Genomic DNA, 15,115 nt, shown 5'->3' with positions numbered 1-15,115 from the left:
AAGTAGGATGTTAATGCCATAAGTTTTTATCAAAGAGATGTTACATGAGCTCACTTAATCATCTAAGCCCTGTCTTAAACATTAAAAAAAAAAACCTATCATTTTAAGGTTTTTCTATACTTACAGCTGAGAATATATACAATATATAGACACATAAAGCCTTCAAAAATGTACTTGCATTTTCAGATATAAAATTTATTTATAAATAAATAATAAATATTATATATTTTAGTACTATATAAATATACATATGGGGCTTCCCAGGTGGTACTAGTAGTAAAGAACCTGCCTCCCAGGGCAGGTAGACATAAGAGACCCTGGTTCACTCCCTGGGTCGGGAAGATCCCTTGCAGAAGGACATGGCAGCCCACTCCAGTATTCTTGCCTAGAGAATCCCATGGACAGAGGAGCCTGGTGGGCTTTGGTCCATGGGGTCACAAGGAGTAGAACATGACTGAAGTGACTTAGCACCCTTGTAATGCTATATAAGTATATAATTTATAAGCTATATAAAATTGATAACATAAAAATTTATAAAATCTACTACCCCTTGTAGCTGGTACATTTCAAAGACTTCTTCGCTTTCTTAGGATATAAATTGCTCTACTGGAAAACGAGCATTGTTCACAGTTCTTAGAGAGGACCTATGTATCCATCTCCTTGGTTTGCTCCTTGGCAGGGAATGGACTGTGTCTGGAAGTGAGTGTGTGTGCGTGTGCGTGTGTGTGTGTTAGTCGCTCAGTTGTATCCAGCTCTTCGTGACCCCATGGGCTGTAACCCACCAGGCTCCTTTGTCCATGGGATTCTCCAGGCAAGAATACTGGAATGGGTTGCCATTTCCTTCTCCAGGAAGTGAGCGAAAGGGTGGGAATGACTCCTTCAAAGGAGGCTGGACAACCTTTACCTGATGTAGCTACTAACCTAGATCTTAAGAATGAAATGCCACATGTGTTACACTTCTGTTTCATATTATCCCAGCATTTACTTAACATTTCTACCTGGAGATACCACAGATATCTTTAACTTTTTAACAGTTTGGTCAAAACCAGCCTTACTCATTGGCTAAGCCTGTGCCTCTGTCCCCGTGTGAGATAGCTCCCCATTCAGTTAGTTGCTCCAGTCAGAAACCAGGGATCTTGTTTGCTGCCTCAATCGCTCACTGCTCTCCTGCACCCTTATTGAGCAATCCTATCCATTCATCTCCGAAATATATCCCAAGCTCATCTTCTTCTCCCATTTCCATTACCATAGCTTCCCCATTTCTTATCCTTCTCCATCCATTTTTTTAAAAATACAAGTCCCATTCTGTCTGTACCCTGTTTGAAGCCTTTCACTGCCTTCTGTTGCACTAGGAAGTGAAAACGACAAAGCAAAATGCAGATCCTTTGTTTGGCTCTGAATATTTGGTTCCTACCTAGGAGCATCACTTCATTTCACTCCCTCCTGTCCTGGCATACTCTGCTCAAGCTCCACTGGTCTCTTTTCGGGTCTGTAGTATGCCCAGCTCTTTCTTGCCTCAGAACCTTTGCACATGCTGTTCTTTTAGCTAGAGTTTCCCCTCCCACTTTGACCTTCAGTTTTTAGCTTAAATTGCTAATTCCTCCAAGAAGCCACCTTCTCCTCTCGAGTTGAATTCAGTCCCTGTTATTTATTTCTCATAGTACCATATCTTTTCCTTCTAGTATTTAATGTTTATAATCATATGCTTAGCTGTTTAATTTTTTAATCTCTCTCCCCCATCAGACCATAAGTCCATGAGAACAAGGTCTGTTTGGTGTATCACCATATCCCCGATCCCTAACATTGTCTGGCATGTAATAGAGGCTTAATATATTGCATAAGTGGCCAAGTGAATGTCTTCAATAAAAAGAGGATAATAATAACCTCACATTGCCAACATTTCCCCCTTAGAGTTAGAGGTAGAAAGTTGATGGCTCTCTTGAATTAAAGGCATTCAGTAGCTGGTGCTACTGCTTCTGTGTACTCTTAGAGTTTCATGTGATTATGAATATCCTGGTATTTCTATTCAAAGAGAGACTACCACTTATGCTTATTTCATGGTTCCTGACACTTGGTTAACAATTTAATTTTAAATCACTACTGAGATTTGCCTCGAATGGAAAAAATAATTTTATCCAGGTTGTTTAAAATGTATGAGCCTTACTGTACTGCGTAGAACAGCAAAAATAATTTGCTGCTTTGGTTGTGAAATAAAAATTTATTTCTCTGCATGTGTTATTTCTTCCCCCTACCTCGTGTGAGTAACAGATCCAGTATTATCTCCATAATAAGATTTTGATTGAATGGTAGGTAAGGCTCTAGCCTAAGCCATATTAAAACGTACTTTTCCAGAGTATGCTTCGTTTCAGGGCTAAAGGGGATGCAAATGGGAAGTGACATGATGGATTTGACTGCAGCAACTTCTTACTTGGTGATTTGGCAGAACTAGAGCGTGTCTTCCACTCCCTGTGGGTTTCTGCCATCTGAGGGGCTGTGTGGAGGAGTGCCTGTCTCCTTGATCAGCTGGGAGGTAGTGGTTGAATTTTCTCTAGATGTCTTTTCTAGATCCATTGGCTGAGTATGCTTGGAATATGATTGCTTACTGTTTTCTTCTTAATTAAAAAAAAATCGTTGTAACATATGGAAGGCTTTTCATAATTGCACTTCTGCTAATTTGAAAATGCTGTTACAAAGCACTTTCTGTTGTTTGCTAGGAGTCTTACTAAAAACTCAGGCTGGGAACTGAGTTTAGGGATGGTGGTGTCCCTGTGTAGCCCTGAGGGACGTGGAAAACAACGCAGTCTCACACTGTCGTGAGGAGCAGGGTAGTGCTAGTCCAAGTCAGTGTGTGGTGACCTGGGTACAAAATACTCTGTTAAACCCTGTGTGGAATGCACAGAGGTTGAACTAATCCTCCTTTAGTGAGAAATAAGTATACATGGAATAATAAAAGCCAACGGTTTATCCCTGGGGCTGTTCTGTCTTTTAAGGTTCATCTGCATACATGCCGCGTTTTGGGGCCTTGAAGCGATCCTATGAAGTAGGTGGGGAGTGTGTGTGACTCATAGGGTTCTGCCTAGTTTACTGATGGCAAAACTGAGCTTCAGATGATTTACGACATGTTCGTGGGTATATAGGTGGTAAGTGGCAGGACCAGCACACAAAGCCGTGTCTTAGGCTCTAAGCTCCCAGCCTAAAATTCCATAGAACAGGCCTATAGGAGTTCAAAGAAGGGGAACATGTTCATATGCCCGGGCACCCTGCACAGACCCCGTCCTCCTTGCTCTCACAGGTTTGGAAGAGACCTCAAAGCCTCCATCTAGACCCTGACCCCTTCCTCTCTTGCTCTACCAGTTCTGTCCTCTTCTGGTGTTTCTATAGTTCTGACCAGAAGGGGGTGACAGGATGAGATGGTTGCATGGCATCACTGACTCAATGGACGTGAGTTTAGGCAAGCTCCGGGAGATGGTGAAGGATAGGGAAACCTGGCGTGCTGCAGTCCATGGGGTCGCAAAGAGTCAGACACGACCGAGCGACTGAACAACAGTAATGGTTCTGCCCTTTCCACTGGTTCTCTCCTGTCTGTCTTCTCCAAGTTTTTCTCTTGATCCAGCTTCCCCTTCCTGTCACCATCCTCTGCCTCCCTTCTTCCCCCAACTGCGAGAGCATGTCCTAAATCTCCTGTGTGAATGCCATTCACCCTTCAGCCTGAAAGTTCCTTATCAGTAAGATCTCCAGCGGTGTCTGTGTTCTCGTCCTGGCCCTTCCTCTCTTTGGTCTGCCTGGAGACTGCCTCAGTGGGCCAGCCGCCGTTTTCTGAGGGTCTCCTCTTGCGGTTTGAACTCAGGGCGCCTGCTGCAGCTCTGTCTTCCAGTGCTCTTCCTCTCCTCTACCCCTTAAGTATTGACACTGAAGGTCTGGGTATCAAGTTGTCCTCTGAGGCATAAGAACCGAGTTATCCACGGCCATCTCTTCACGTCCAGCGGCTGCCCCTATCAACCAAAAGATGACCATCTCTAGCATCTCCAGTTCCTGTGCTCTCCTGGGGTTCCGATCTCCACATATCATACCACACGATGCCCAGAATGGAGCAGAAATTCTTTCCATCTATTATGGAATCCTTCCCCCGTTTCCCCAAAATAGCAGCCTTGGTGGCATCTTTATATGGGGTTATCGGGAAACCCTGATACTCTTTTCTTAGAATTATTTATTATGGCCTCGTAATTAGCCTCCCCTTTCAGTCTCGCCCCACTCCAGACAGTCTTCCATTCTGCTTCTAGAGTTACTTTCCTCTCAATTTAGTCTGATTATATCACTCTCCTGATGAAAGGTCCCTGACTCCTATTTGTCTTCCCTACAGGGCAGGAGCCAGTTCCTTTCAAGTGTCTAGCAACTGGGCCTTGAATGCAGTAGACACTCAAAAATATTTGTTGAGTGAATAAATTTGGTTCCAATCTCGTCTGTCGATTTTCTCTCTCTGTAACTTGTCCCTGTGCTGTTGTGTATCCGACTTCTCACCATTTCCCAAACGTCTCCACTTCTTGACTATTTCCTGCTTTTGTTGGCTTTATTCTTCTGTCCCACTTATTACATTTCAACTCAATCAAACCTGTTTTCTCTTGGGCATCTTGTAAGTTATTTTTCTGTTCTGAAGAAAGCATCCTTTGTCTTTTTCTTTTATTGTCTTTGTTGATTTCAGTCAACTCTCATTGCATCTCTTCCTTTTCTGTTCTTTGTCTACTTCTGTTGTTAATTTTTGTATTTCTGATAAGTGTTTTTAATTCTCCAAGTGCTTGTGTGAGAATATTTAATTCAGTTTGGAATGTTGTGTTATGGTTTTCTTCTGTTTCATGATTTTTGGTGGGGAGAATTTTCAGCAGCTGTTTGATTTTGTGCTGATATTTTTCTGTTCCTGGGCATTTCATGAATGTTTCCTGGTTCAGGAGCGCTCGTTTCTGTCAGAGCTGCAGTTTCTTTAAGGGTCGATGGTGGTGCTGGTGGATGGAGAGGATCTGGGGTGTGCAGTATCCTCAATTTCTCCTTCTAAGATCCTTCACCATCCTGGCACCACTCCTTGCTTTACTTCTTTCTCTTCTAGAAGCACTAATTTTCTGGGTCCTGGGTCTTTCTCACCTTTAAGCCCTTTCTTGACATGTAGCAAGTGCTGAGAACTACCAGGTTTCAGGCCTGAGTGTGGTGTGTGGGCTGTTAGTGCAGGACTGTCCTTCCCTTTCTGGGGGGGTGATTCTGCTTGAACTTCATCTCCGTGTCCCTTTTCTCCTGTTCACAGGGCTTCCCTGCTCTTCACACGCCCTGGATTGTAGCAGCAGCAGGAGCTGAGTTGGAAGTCGGTGTTTATTTCTCCACTCACAGGTAGTTTGAAGCTTGTGGTATTCCCTGTTCCTAATAATGCTGAATGGTTTGGATCTTATGATGATATTTGCCCTCTTATTGATTCTGTGGTCTTTCGAGAAGGGTGTTAGCGTGATTTGAGTCCATGCAGCTGTTATTGTCCTCCAAACCTGAAGGTTCCTGCTAGGAAAGTTTTATTCTCCCCACCTTTAGGTAAGAAAACTAAGAAAAGCGAAATTACTTAGCCGAGGTTGCACGGATACCATGTACTGGAAGAAAAGGAGACCTGGCTCTTTTGCTTCTATCAGAAAGCATTTAATCCCCTGTTGCGAAGCCTATTTATGTAATTTTTCTTGATACATTTTGAGTGCTATAGGGAAGTGAAAGTCCTCTAAAAATGTTTAACGTTTCTTAAAATAAATTTCAGGTTTTGTTGTGGGTGTGATGGTATGTAAATATGTACAAACTGGAAGTTTGTGTGACTTTCTCTTTTTACAATGAAACGAATCTTTTTCTATGATTTTCTCTCAGTGTGTGTTGTTAAAGATCAACAAAGAATATCGTCCGATTCATGACCCTGATGTCAGTTGTTTTATGGTTAGAAAAGAACAGCATGGTTCTATTTCATGAAAGAAGGCTCAGGAAGTACTGCTGTCTGTCCCTGCAACAGTGTCTGGTTCCTTTTCCTGCAAGGAGGAGAATGGAGATGTTTGTGTCTTCAGTCCCAGTGTTTCTCCTGAGCTTTGGTTTGGGGATTTGAAGACAAAGAGTGTCAGATATTTTTAAGGAAGAGTAAAAATTACCTGGCTTGTTTCATGTTCTTCCTATACAAGTAGCATCTACTCATGCTATATCTGAAAAATAAAGAAGTACAAGGAAAGAAAAAAATCACCTAAAATCTTACTATCCAGAATTAACTTTACTTTTCTGGTATTGTTTGCCCTGCTGTTTTTTTTTTTTTTTTTCTATTATGTATTTTTTTAAAAACAAAACATTGTGCATGCTAGTTTGTAGCCTACTTTTTTGAGGTACCAATAAAATGTGAACATTTTCCCAATAAATCATCTATGACCTGACGTTTACTAGCTGTACATGTATTTTCTTATATAGATGTGCCACACTTTACCTAATCGGTGTGCTATTGTTGATTTAGGTTGTTTTAGGTCTTTTTTGATCTTTATAGCATTATAGTGAATGTTTTGGCAAAAATATCTTTGTATATATTTCTGATATATAAGGAGTTACTGATTCTCCTGTAAGATTGACTGTCGTTTTTCGGTTTGAAGAAATAGGTAAATGTACAGAACCTTTTTATGTCTATTGCCTTTCCTTCAACTTTTCAACCTTTGTTTTGTGTTTGAGTTTAGGGAACTCCCTACAGGCTCATTCCTTGACTCTGTTTTTCTTCCTCTGGACTCACTTTTGCATCAAATACTTCTGTTTTCTACAACTTCAGGTGCCATCTTTATGCTGTTGATACCCAGATGCTGACCTGTTAGCAAATTTATAAGTAAATCTTCAAATGCTATTATGAAGTCTCCAACTAGATGCCTGATTCATAATCTCACAGCAGCATACCCAAGCCCTGAACATGCAGGATCCTTTCCACTATCTCCCACCAGGAGAGCTGTGAGCTGTAGAGCCCCGCTATCTACCTGCCTATTGGACATTTTACTAAGGTTGCCGATAAGACATTTCAAGCGCAGAATAATAACCATAGCTGCTAATCTTTTACTGAGATTATTGTTTGCCATGCTAAGTGTTTCACTTTATATGCATCAGTTTTTTTATCGCAACCGTCATGAAGTTGGTACATAATTCCCGTTTTACAGATGATGAACAAAGAAGCACAGAAGCTTACAGAGAAGCCAGTAAATCTTACTGTGCTCTTTACAGATATGCTGTGTGGTTTACAAAGTGGAATTCTTGACGCTTCACCCTACAGTATCTTCCAAAAGTATTTCTTATCTTGGTAAATGGTGCGCTACCTACCAAGGAGCTCATGCTAGCAAATCAAGAGACATCCTTGGTACCTCTTTGTCCCTCATTTGTCAGTATATCCCCTGTTGATCATGCCTTCCAGATATACCTTGATTAATGCCTCTGTGCTGCACACTATTGCACGCCTCCCCGCCACCCCTTCCCAAAGCAGACCTCCATCGTCTCCTGGGCCTCAGCTCCTACCCCTCAGGACCACTCCTCACACATGGATGGTCTCTTCCTCCCCTGTTCATGGCCTCCCATTGTACTTAGAATGAGTAGAAGTCACTGCTCTGATTTAGAAGGGGTTGCTCCTCTTCCCAGCCTCACTCTCACCTCTCTTGACTGAGCCAGACCTTCTCGTCCTTAGGGCTTCTGCACCTGCTCGTCCTTCTGCCGGAAATACTCCTCAGCTCTCTTCTTCACCTGAGCAACTCCTGCTCCTCCTCCTAGTTTCGTTTAAATGTTCTTCAGTGGAGCCAAAGCCTTCTCAGATCCCTTGATAAAAATGATGAGTCCCCCTTATATTCTCACACTCCCGCTTCTCACCCTCACAATGCTGAACACAGTTTATACCCTCATAGTCTTAGACTCGCTTATAATATAATTTTAGACTCTGAGGGATTATCTATCTGCTATCTTCCTCCTGGTGCCACTCCACCTATCAATGCCCTGAGAAGACTGGGCTGTTTTTGTTCCCTTTTGAACCTGAGTACAAATCCTGGCAGATAGGAGACATTCTTCAAATATTTGAATAAAAAAAGAAGCATATTGGAGCTTCCCTGGTGGCTCAGGTGGTAACGAGTCTGCCTGCAGTGCAGGAGACCCAGGGTTTGACCCCTGGGTCGGGAAGGTCCCCTGGAGAATTCCATGGACAGAGGAGCCTGGTGGGCTATAGTCCATGGGGTCTCAAAGGGTCGGCCATGACTGAGCGACTAACACTTCACTTCAAGCATATTGAGCTCTGGCCACCCCTGAAGTGAGATGAGCTGGGTGTCTCTCCCTCCAGGGGTGTGGGTGTGTATTTGTTTCTCTTGTTTGTCCAGGGGGAGCCCAGGGACTTAAGGCCCAGGACATACATTTAGACCAACAAGGGGAAGGGAGGGGTGGCCTCAGGGAGTGAAAGACGGTCCATAATGGAGGAGGCAGAACTGAAGGAGAGCGAAAGAGCCTCAGCTCTGCTTCCATCCCAGTGGGAGAGCCCCTTTTGATCCCCCACAGGGGTTGAAGGATTGAATTAGACCCAGGTTTTAAAGTTTTTATTTGGTAAGTCATCTACTCTGTCAATACCGTAAAGCCAAACTTAGCAACAGTTACTATGGTTTTTTTTTTCTTCTTCTTCTTCCTGCTTCTCTCAACTAGAGGAATATCTGTGTTTAATTTTCTGTGGCATAAAATTTCAGTAACCGTGAGTGTGTCATGTCTGCTTACAAGGGCTTTCTGTGGGAGCAGAAAGAAGATTGCAAGGGGCCCTTCATGGTTGATAACTGCGGAGGAGGTGGCATTCAGCGAAGCCCTCTCAAAAACCATAGTATGTCCTCTGGCCATCAAGTCTGTCCTTCAGAGCATCTGTGTGGAGATCTTTTAAGGCTCCCGGTGGTCTCGGTTTTGAAGATAGTTGTTCTTTCTGATCACACACTCTTCCTACCTAAAGCAGTGAAACCACAGAACTATGTTGATTTAGATTCTAAATCTCTGTAACAGTGACAGTACCCTCAGAGGCGCCAGCGCCAAATGGAGACAATTTCTGTATTCCTGTTTGACTGCATTTCCCTCATCAGACTACAGATACTGGTGGCAGCAGCCGTCCTACACGTGTGCTTATCACTGTGTAATTTCGTCTCCTGAAGTGCTGGACTCTGAGCAGGAAGAAATGTGTTTTCTCGTACTTCTGTGCCTGTGTGTTTATCCTTTGGATCCTTAAGAATATCTGAGACTGAGGAGTGGTGTTCCATTGAAACTACAGTTAACTGTATGAGCTACTACACCAAAAACGTTCCCTGGGCACTTGAGAGGTTGTAAAGGCTGAGTTCTTGATTATGCTGGAAATAACTCCTGCATTGGAAAGCTACCATCCATTTTTAGAAAATTGTTGCCCAAAAGATGTAGAGCCTGGAATACTGTCACTTCACTTCATTTCTCTTTTTTAAATGTGGGATTAATGTTAGTCATTTACAACTGGGATTGGCAAAGTTTACAGAAGGGGCAGATAGTATATATTAAGGATTTCGTGAGCCATGCAGTCTGTTGCCAACCACTCTGCTGTCGTCGTGTGAAAGCAGCCGTAGATACTACACAGATACATGGGCATGGCTGTAGGTCAATAAAACTTTCATTGCAAAATAAGCAGAGGGCAAGATTTGACCCATGGACCATAGTCTGCTGCTATAATTAGCATAATTGCCCAAATCAAAGAGAAGGAAATGGCAACCCACTCCAGTATTCTTGCCTGGAGAATCTTGTGGACAGAGGATCCTGGTGGGCTGCTGTCCATGGGGTTGCATGGAGTTGGACACGACTGAAGCGACTTAGCATGCATGCATGCATTGGAGAGGGAAATGGCAACCCACTCCAGTATTCTTGCCTGGAGAATCCCGGAGACAGAGGAGCCTGGTGGGCTGCTGTCTATGGGGTCACACAGAGTCGGACACGACTGAAATGACTTAGCAGCAGCAGCAGCCCAAATCAAAACAGTTAAAGCAGGAGAAATAATTTGAGTGAAACAAAAAATAAGAGCTTTTTTGCTCTCATATGATCAGTGCCTAAACTCAGACTTTCGGGAGGAGCTCAAGGGTCTTTGTTAAACAACTATGACCAAGTTAGATGCCATCAGTATCATAGATACCAACATTGGTTACTTGATCAAGGCCGTTTGAGTAAAACTAAATTTGTATGTCCAGAGATCCATAATTCCTACTTACTCCTTATGGTTAATGCTAATACTGTAGACTGGCTTTCAGATCAGATCAGATCAGATCAGTCACTCAGTCGTGTCCAGCTCTTTGCGACCCCAGGAATCGCAGCATGCCAGGCCTCCCTGTCCATCACCAACTCCCGGAGTTCACTGAGACTCACATCCATCGAGTCAGTGATGCCATCCAGCCATCTCATCCTCTGCCTTTAGTCAGCATGAATTAGACACCTGCTATTTGTTCCTTCCTGACTTGAAGAGTTCATGGCATATCTCTATGTTAGAATAATTTTGGATCTTTACTAAAATAATACGAGTTTTTGGTAAGCAGTACATCCTGTGTGATTACCATGTGTGATCATGGCCCCTGATGTGATCAGTATGAGGGAGCACTATTTTCTCTGTAACCCCTGAGCATTTCTGATGTGGACTGTGGACAGAATCTGTAGAAGGTAGCAAATATTAGAGAACATTGAAATCACTGTATAAGAGGAGACATTACCACTGGTGAGCTGTGCAAAAATAGGTTTCAGAAATTCTTTTGAAAAAGTAGAAATGGATGACAAATTGAGTTGGTTGGTGATTTGCTTTTGTGAAGAAACTTCTTCCAGAAGACATGAGAATCTCAGACATTGATAACTAAATTTGATAAGGGTAAAGGTTTGTTAATAATTCAGTGGTTTACAGGAATTTTAGATCTGGTCCAACCCTTTCCATTTCACAGTTGGGGAAATTGAGGCTATCTGAGTAATATCACCATACTCATTTTCTTATTTTCTGTATTGTCTACATGCTATATATTCTGAAGAGATAAATTCTGAGTTAGCAAATCAAAAGTGGATATAGCAGTGTTATGTTTTTTATGTGCATTTTTATTTCATCCATCATTGTAGTGGAGGTGGGCCTGACAGTTGCCATTATTTAGCAAATAGAAATATAGGACTCTGAGTTAAATTTGAACTTCAGACAAGCAAGGGATCATTTTTTAATATAAAAGTAGAGTATTATTACTCAGTGCTCTGTGGTGACCTAAACAGGAAGGAAATCCAAAAAAGAGGGGATATATATATATCCATACATATATATATATAGGGCTTCCCTGATGGCTCAGGCGGTAAAGTGTCTGCCTGCAATGCGGGAGACCTGGGTTCGATCCCTGGCTTGGGAAGATCCCCTGGAGAAGGAAATAGCAACCCACTTCAGTACTCTTGTCTGGAAAATCCCGTGGACGGAGGAGCCTGGTAGGCTACAGACCATGGGGTCACAAAGAGTCGGACACGACTGAGCGACTTCACACACACACACACACACATGTATTTTTTTTTATTCACTTTGCTGTACAATAGAAACTGACTTAACAATGTAAAGTGACCATAAGCCAGTGAAAATTAATTTTAAAAAGGTGTAATATTAGGCCATCCATGGTGGCACAGTGTATAAGAATCCGCCTGCCAACGCAGGGGACATGGGTTCAATCCCTAGTCAAAGAAGATTCCATATGCTGCAGAGCAGCTAAGCCTGTGGACCAAAACCAAGGCCCCCACACTCTAGGGCCCTCCAGCCACATCTGCTGAGCCTGTGTGCCACAACTACTGAAGCCCGAGTGCCTAGAGTTCGTGCTCCACAACAAGAGAAGCCTCTATAATGAGAAGCCCGCACACCGCAGTGAAGAGTAGCCCCCACTCGCCGCAACTAGAGAAAGCCCTTCCAAACAACGAAGACCCAGTGAAGCCAAAAAAAAAAAAAAGAACACAGTCTTTTTTCTTTTTAAGTGTAATATTAAATGCAGTATTTGAGATACACTAAATGATTAATTGTTTCAAATTTAACAAGATGTCCTATATTTTATTTGGCAACTCTGAGAGCACACAAGATGAAAATTGAGAAAGGCTAGCTGTGATGGCTACCAGAATTGGCCAGTTTGCGAATCCTAGCACCAACCTCCGGAGAAGGCAATGGCACCCCACTGCAGTACTCTTGCCTGGAAAATCCCATGGATGGAGGAGCCTGGTGGGCTGTGGTCCATGGGGTCGCTAAGAGTCGGACTCGACTGGGCGACTTCACTTTCACTTTTCAGTTTCATGCATTGGAGAAGGAAATGGCAACCCACTCCAGTGTTCTTGCCTGGAGAACCCCAGGGACAGGGGAGCCTGGTGGGAGGCCGTTTATGGGGTCGCACAGAGTTGGACACTACTGAAGTGACTTAGCAGCAGCAGCAGCAGCACCGACCTGGGGAGCTTATTAAAAGATTATAGTTTCCAGGCCCATACCAGAGTCTGAATCAGTAGGACTGGGATGCGGTTCAAATATTAATACTGCTAACAGTGTCCCCAGGTGATTTTGCGGAGCTTTGGGGGCTGCTGTTTTGTACTGTTCACTCACTGGTGTTCTCTGGAACATAAGTCTTCAGGGAGGTAGCTCTGTCTATGGTCTTGACACCGTTACCCTCCGCTGGCTGAAACTCTGTAAGGGCTTTGCTCCATTTACTAGGCGGTTGCTACTGTGGAGGTTGTCTTGAGGCTTACTTACCAAATTACTCAGGCCCTCACCTTCATTTCCTTCATTCACAGTGTGATATCAGGGCCTGGGTTTAGGGGAAAAGTGGGGACAGATTTGATAAAACGAACCCATTTGGAGAAGGGAGATAACAGAGGGAAGGGGTCAGCCTAAAATCCTGTAGAGCTTCCTTTCAAACACCCTGTTCTCACTAAATTCCTCTGTTTTCCCACTTGTCAGTGTTTCCTTCTAAATGATAGAACTTCAGTTAAAAATGACATCTGTGGAAGTCATCTGGCCTAAAATCCTTGGAATGAATCCATTCAAGTTTTGGAGTTCACATCATCCTGTGGTTTGACCTTGATGTCTGTGATTTCTCTGCTACAAGAGGCGGCAATCAGGATCTGGGATAAACAGTTGAGAAGTGGAGCTCCTTGATTCAGTGGGCCACACGGCCAGTTACATAGTTCTGTGGACCTTGGGAACCTTTTCTCTTTGGCAGAAAAGCTGTACGGCCCTGTGATGTTTTAGAGGGAAAAAAAAAGTAAAAAGCCGGTGTTTAGAGAAAGCAGCATAGCCTCTTAGGGGAAAGATCCCTCTCACGGATAGGAGGTGTCAAACTGTAAGAGGAAATATGAACTTAGAACCTAACTCTAACTAGGACGTGAAGGTTTTGCTAACAGGGTGATAGCCTGAGTGAGGGTTTTAGCCTCAAGTTTTGCTTTTTCTTGAATTGACCAGTTCTTTAACTGAGATACTGTGTAATGTTCTTTACCTTAACAAAGGAATAAGAAATGGACAGTTTCAGTCATGCTTTTGTTAAGTAAGTTCATAAGCAGCAGTTCCGGTGGTCTTCCTTGGGCCATCCTAAAACTCAGGGGTTGGCAGGGTTGACTGGCACTTTTTAGGGATGTCATGGACAAAATGGCCATGGCATTTGAGGCCATCTGAGGAGTGCACTGGGTCATTCATGCAGAACCAAAGGCCACAGGAAGAGCTGAACCAAAAGGAACATGTTCCCCTAACCCAGATTTTAAAAGACATGGGCACAGTACAAGTGGGCACTTGGTATGCACAGCTATCATTTGAAGATAAAATTAATGCAAAAGAATTTATCCAAGTGATTTATTAAAGTATATTTTGAACAAGAATGTTCTTATTTAAAACATTGCTTTGACATGCTTATTTAATTTGAAACTTGGCCCCATGACAGCACACCACCCTAGCCTGTTGTTCTTTCAGGGTACATCTGACTCTTGGAGATTAGACTGGGATATTAGAATAGAACCACGCCTGGAAAGCACACACAGTCTCTCTCTCCCCTGTCCTCTTTCTTTGAGTTGTATTTTGTGATAGTTGTAAGGTTAGCCTAATAGGTTTAAATAAATAAATAAAATAAACGGAGCCCAGATGTCCACTGAGCTTCCTTGAGTTGAGCCTTAAGATTGGAGAGCCAGATGTTTAGCTTACAAAGTATAATCAATTTGCCTTAAGAATTTAATGTTTCTTATCTCTAATGTTGTGACTTTTATATGAACATTGTTTTGGATGGCCAAGCTTCAGTGGATTTTGTAAGAATAGATTCTCAATTTTGATCATGTGAATTATACCATCATTTAAAATCCTAAACCATCTTCCTTCTGTCGTCTGGTTTTAGGCATCTTCTTTCAGCCATCAAGTTGATATGTACACAAGACACTCAGACTTTTCCTAAAGGCCTAAATTTTTGCATTATTATGCAAAATAAGTCATATAGTATATTCTGTGACCAAATATGATAACATTTGTGTTATCCATATATAACATAAATAATATTTATGTTATCCATATTTTATACTTAACCAGCTTTATTATGGTTTTTTTCAGGTAAGAATTAATGAAAAATGAGTGGATATACCTCGTGTTACTACTGAAAGAAATATATTAATGATCTCTTCAGACATTCTAGGATGGAATGTAGTCTATTAGTAATTACAAATCTTCATTATTATTGATTTTATATATTTGTATATTACTTGCAGTTTAGAAGTTTTATATCCATTGCCTTCCATGATACTTAGCAACATTCCAGGGTTGTTTTGAGTGAGGTGGGCACCACTCCTTATCTCCAGCTTATAGATTAATAAAATGAGGTTCAGAAAAAATCCAGAGACCCATAGCTACGAAGTAGTGGGAGGAGATGAAAGTTCTAGCTTTTTTTTTTTTTTTTAAAGACTTTTCTCTTGGAATGTTTCAAACATGTACAAAATAAACAGAATAGTATGGTGGATCCCCATGCACCCATCACCCAACCTCAACAATGATCAATATACTGCCATCTTATATCATCTATACCTTTACCAGCTCTTACCCCCACATGCTAGTGGTTTTCATAGT

General features: G+C 42.4%; 1 protein-coding gene across 15 annotated transcripts in view; it reads left to right on the top strand.

Annotated features, from left to right (window-relative positions):
* OSBPL6 (oxysterol binding protein like 6) overlaps positions 1-15,115 on the top strand; it is a 218,420-nt gene that overhangs the window by 56,699 nt on the left and 146,606 nt on the right. For 12 of the 15 annotated variants that reach the window (XM_061434362.1, XM_061434361.1, XM_061434359.1 and 9 more), the window contains one exon: positions 5,291-5,373. The exons of the other annotated variants lie outside the window; for them this stretch is intronic. The gene's annotated coding sequence lies outside the window, so the exon portion shown is untranslated. The remainder of the gene's footprint in view (positions 1-5,290; positions 5,374-15,115) is intronic. 15 annotated transcript variants of the gene reach the window in all.

This window comes from Bos javanicus, chromosome 2 (genome assembly GCF_032452875.1).
Source record: "Bos javanicus breed banteng chromosome 2, ARS-OSU_banteng_1.0, whole genome shotgun sequence".
In the NCBI taxonomy this organism is placed as follows: Eukaryota; Metazoa; Chordata; class Mammalia; order Artiodactyla; family Bovidae; genus Bos; species Bos javanicus.
This window is presented reverse-complemented; position numbering and strand designations above follow the sequence as displayed.